Source organism: Peromyscus leucopus, chromosome 17, assembly GCF_004664715.2.
Source record: "Peromyscus leucopus breed LL Stock chromosome 17, UCI_PerLeu_2.1, whole genome shotgun sequence".
Taxonomy (NCBI): domain Eukaryota; kingdom Metazoa; phylum Chordata; class Mammalia; order Rodentia; family Cricetidae; genus Peromyscus; species Peromyscus leucopus.
In genome coordinates, this window is record NC_051077.1 from 51,185,065 (window position 1) to 51,190,081 (window position 5,017).

The 5,017-nt window shown below is 40.6% G+C and overlaps 1 non-coding gene across 1 annotated transcript; it reads left to right on the forward strand.

Moving 5' to 3' along the window:
• The first annotated feature begins 3,362 nt into the window (after positions 1–3,362).
• LOC114703143 lies at positions 3,363–3,494 on the forward strand. The gene has a single exon (XR_003736095.1). It is a non-coding gene; the product is annotated as a small nucleolar RNA SNORA70 (small nucleolar RNA).
• The last annotated feature ends 1,523 nt before the right edge of the window (positions 3,495–5,017 follow it).

The window sequence follows — 5,017 nt, forward strand, 5'->3', positions numbered from 1 at the left end:
TTATATACCAACCACAGATCCCCCTCTCATCCCTCCTCCCGCTCCTCCCCAGTATCCCCCCTCCCTTTCCATCCCCTCCTCCAAAAGGGTAAGGCCTCCTTCCATGGAGAGTCAGCAGTGTGCCAGGGTCATCTTTCTTAATAGGATGTAATCCCCTCTGAGAACAGGGATATTGTATTTCACTGCACCCCACTGCCATTCTCTGAACTATTTTTCCTAGTTGCTGTGATAAAATACCCAACAACAGCAACCTAAAGAAGGAAGGGGTTTTTCTATCATAGTTGGAGTCTATGGTTCATTGTTTCCATAGACATGAAGCAGAGAACGTCAAAAGCTTGTGGTCAGATCACTGTCTCCTTCTCCTAGGCAGGATCCCAGCCCAAGGAATGGTGCTGCTTGCAGTGGGCAGGCCTTCCCACCTCAATTAACTTATTCAAGATATTCCCCCATGGGTATGCCTCAAGGCCGGTCTCCCAAATGATTCCAGATTTCAAGTTGACTATTGAAATCAACCACTACTTTACTCCATATTAAGGGCATTCCTCCTTGAGTCTTATCTCTTCTTCTACTGAACTGTAAGCATCTTGAAGATGAAAATGCTCAATGCAGCCTGCCTCCACTTTGCTCTGTCTAAACCATCATAGTACGTTGTAGGTAGTGAATACTCATGATATACTAACACAGTTCCGTGATTTTGTAAAACAATTGTGGGTTTTTTTTTCCCCCTCATCCAGCCTTTTAAAAAGGCATCTTGAACTTTCGTGAATACATCTAGGGAAGAAAGCAATCCTATAAAAAGGTTGAAATCCAAATTATGCTTTCAGTGACAAATGTTCTCTTTCTCTTTGACATTTATTAAATGTCAGCAGCACATCGAGTGCTTGGCAGATTACATTTTGCTTCTTTTAAGAATGCTCAGATGATGTAGACCCCATACTGTTCTGTTATTTCCAAAAGGGGAAGGGGTGATTACAAACATGAACCTGCCTATCTATCTAAAGATATCATAAACATTTTGCTAGCATTTTAAATTTAAATTTTAAGTTTTTCAAAACATTAAATTAATTTAAATACGGGGGAACTGGTTTTAACTGTCACCCTATAACTTCTTGAAACCATTTATTTAAAAATAAACAGACTAGGGTTGGGGATTTAGCTCAGTGGCAGAGCACTTGCCTAGCAAGCACAAGGCCCTGGGTTTGATCCTCAGCTCAAAAAATAAAAAATAAATAAACAAGCAGACTAAATAAATGCATCCTTGTTCGCTTACTAATGGAAGTCCCCAACTGTTCTCTCTCAGGGGGAGTCTCACTTACTTAAGGCAGTGGTGTCAGTAATGCAGACATGAGAAGGGTCGTGGTTCTCTGAGCTTTCTCATCCTGTCCCCCTGTGAGGAAACAGAGAGAAGGCATTGCTTGTGAGCCTGTAAATCAGCTCCTGTCATGTGTCAGCTTTACTGCGCTGACTGTGGCCTTTCCAGACTATGGAGCTGTGAGGAGCACATTCCTGTTGTTGATCCATTACATAGTATCTTGTAATATAACAATCCAAACGACCAAGGAAACATGAGTATGATAAGTTTGCTTTCAATCTGTGGCTTCCCTCCAGGACCGTTCCTGCACTGTGGATGTGCAAGTCGGTGTGATCATACATGTAGGGAGGGTGGAGGTGTACATGAGCATAGCAACAGTCTCCCTGCCAATTGTGATGTTCCTCTTACGTTTTTACTTCAGTGCATGTCATCAAAGCCTAAGCTGTTTACTTTTTCAGCAATGTGATTGTCCCCATACTCCACTTCTAGTTAAGTTTAATTAATCCAGTCTCCAGCAGAACATTCCTATTTCCTCAGCCTTTTTTTCTGTTGACTTCAGTTCAGCTATATCATTACATTGATATGTAGTCATTGTGTTATAACCGGTTCCTCGGGCTTGACTGTCTAGATTCTGTACCTTACCCAGAGTGGAACATCTAACTCATAACTATGACATCACTCTCCTGATTACAACTGTGCTTAAATGCTTTGTCTCTACAAATATCTAACTCTTAATCTCTCACATTCTATCTAATAGTATTAAGCAGTAGGGGAGGTGATTAGATCATAGCGCTCTATTCCATTCCTGAGGAGGAATGGGGTTAGCATTTTCTTGAAAGGATTAGAGGGAGCTGTTTTGCCCCTCTTGACGGTCTTCCATGTGAAAGCACAGTAGCCACACACCGTCTGTAGAAGATGACGGCTCTTCTCAGAGGCCACTGTGCTCCAGCCTTGACCTCAGACTTCCCAATCTTCAGAAGCAAAAGCTGTAGATTCCATTGCTGATAAATTACCTAGTCTAAGATACCTTGCTGTAGCAGTGAGCAAAGACTAAGACAAACCCTTATCCCATCACCTTCAGGGTAAAGCCAGAATGTAAGAGTTTAAGAGAAAAGTACAATCCCACTGATACACTCCTAGGAAATAACAATAATGTAAGCATCACAAGTGCCAATACTCATGGGATTCAATGAAAACTAGAGCCAGAAAAAAGTCATAGCTCCGAAGACTGAACTCAATAAACAAGACATTTCTCTTCAAGAAATCAGAAAATACAAAATAAATCTAAACCACACAGAAAGACAGAATCACAAAGATAAATGTAAAGATAGTTTGATCACAGAGCTCCAGATGTAACTATTACACCCATGTCGATTTCTCTGTGGTGGGTAGAGTGAATTAATATACAAAAGGTTGATCCCTTTATATATACAGACAGCAAATTGGGATGTAGAAAGGATAAAAACTCTATTGGCTGGTGGCTCTTCTGTTACCACCACACCTGATACTTGCTTTGTGTTAAATAAACCCATTTTCCTTAAAAGAAAAACAACAGCTATTAGTGATATAACAAAAACAGCAAAATACCCAGAAACTAATTTAACAAGGAAAAAAAAAAACTTAAAATTGCTATCTGGAACAGAAAAGATGAAAAAATGGAGTAGTAATCCATATTCTGATTATGATGATGATGAGAATTTTTAGAAAGATGTGTACATGTTCCTATAATCCCTTGGAAATTAAATATGAGTGAGAAGGAATAAGAGTAGAGTTCAAGGATAAACTGGGCCAAGTATTAACAAGCAATGTAAAATAAAAACAGTGTCTTCTGTGGCTGAAAAGGCAGCAATAGTGCAAATGCAGAGAGCATGTGTCTAACTAACGCACATGCTGATCTGGCTAGTGTGCATATACAATAGGACAGCATTGCAAACCATTGGGAAATAATTAAAATGATATTAGTTAATGAGTGCTGTTGGAGCAATTCTTAACCACATAGAAGAGTAAATTTATCATGATTTCATGTATTTATAAAAGGTTTTATTTGTATCTGCCACCAAGTAAGTCAACCAGCCCCTTCCTCATGGGGGCCTTGTGTGCAGTAGTTGTGAACAGTAGCCTCATGGGAGCGCATTCAACCTGTTGCCTACAGGGGTTGCCCTACGGGACTCCGGAGACAGTTTTCTGGTGGATATTCATATCTCTGATCTCAACACTGTCTCCAGTCTAGGTATGCCTGACGCCTTTGGGAAGCCCCAGGCAGTGGCCAGGACTCACACTGGCCAGATCATCCTGTCCATCTGCACCAAGCTGCAGAGTAAGGACTGTGTGACTGAGGCACTATTCACATTTCCTGGCTACGTCAAAGAACTGGGACTTCACCAAGTCTAATGCCGATGAACCTGAAGACATGGTAGCTGAGAAGCAGCGGCTCATCCTTGGTGGCAGTTTGATCAAACATATCCCTGGTGTGGTCCCCTGGACAAGTGGCAGCCTCTGCACTCCTGAGGGCTTTCATGCTGCTGTGTTGCATCCCACCAAATCATGTTCAATAATAAACCTCACATCTAGTCAAATTAAAAAAAAATTATTTTTGTGTTATGTGCGTGTCTATGTAAGTGTATGCTACTTGTAAGTACCCGGGAGTGTCAGATCCCTTAGAATTGGAGTTAGACACAGTCATGAGGCACCTGGTGTGGGTACTGGAAACCAAACTCCAAAGAACCTCTGGAAGAGCATCATGTGCTCTTAACTTCTCTCCAATCCCCATTATTTCATATCTTACTAAAAGAAAGAAAGAAAGAAAGAAAGAAAGAAAGAAAGAAAGAAAGAAAGAAAGAAAGAAAGAAAGAAAGAGAAAGAAACTCCACATGGCCTAAAATTTTAAAATAAAAAAATTAAATCACAAACATACTGAAAGAAAATATGACAGCCAAAAGGATGTTCTTGGAGTTGATAAGGCATTCCTGGGTATAAAATGACCCAGAAGCCATACAAAAGATAAAAGCCCGAAACTACATTGGCTTAAAGTATCTCTGCATCTCCACATAAGAAAATGAGACAAAAATTAAAGGAGTAATTTCTTATAAAAGAAGCACCTATAAATCAACAAATTATCTTCTGGCAAATTATTAAGAAAATGTAAAATGTGCAACCAGATATTCACAGGCAAAGAAATATGGCTTTCGAATTTGTGAAATGGTATTCCATTTTCAGATTTAAACAAAATAACATAAATGGAAAGCAAAACTAAAAAGAAAGGTGATAGCTTTCAAAAAAGGAAAATTTAGTTAAAAACTGTATTGTTAAGAATGTGGGGAAGCCAACTTTTTTTTGGGGGGGGGGTTCGAGACAGCGTTTCTCTGCGTAGCTTTGCACCTTTCCTGGAGCTCACTTGGTAGCCCAGGCTGGCCTAGAACTCACAGAGATCCGCCTGGCTCTGCCTCCCGAGTGCTGGGATTAAAGGCGTGCGCCACCACCGCCAGGCCCAACTTCTTAAACTGCAGACAGCAGGCTGAATGGGAACACATTCTCCGGAAAGAAATTGATCAATGTAGTGTCTTTGCAGAACTACAATTTGACACACACCTTATTCACTGTTCTACTGCTCTAAAGAGACACCATGAGCAAGGCAACTCTCCTAAAAGAGAGCATTTAACTAGGGGCTTGCTTACAGTTTCAGAGGCTTAGTCTGCTACCATCATC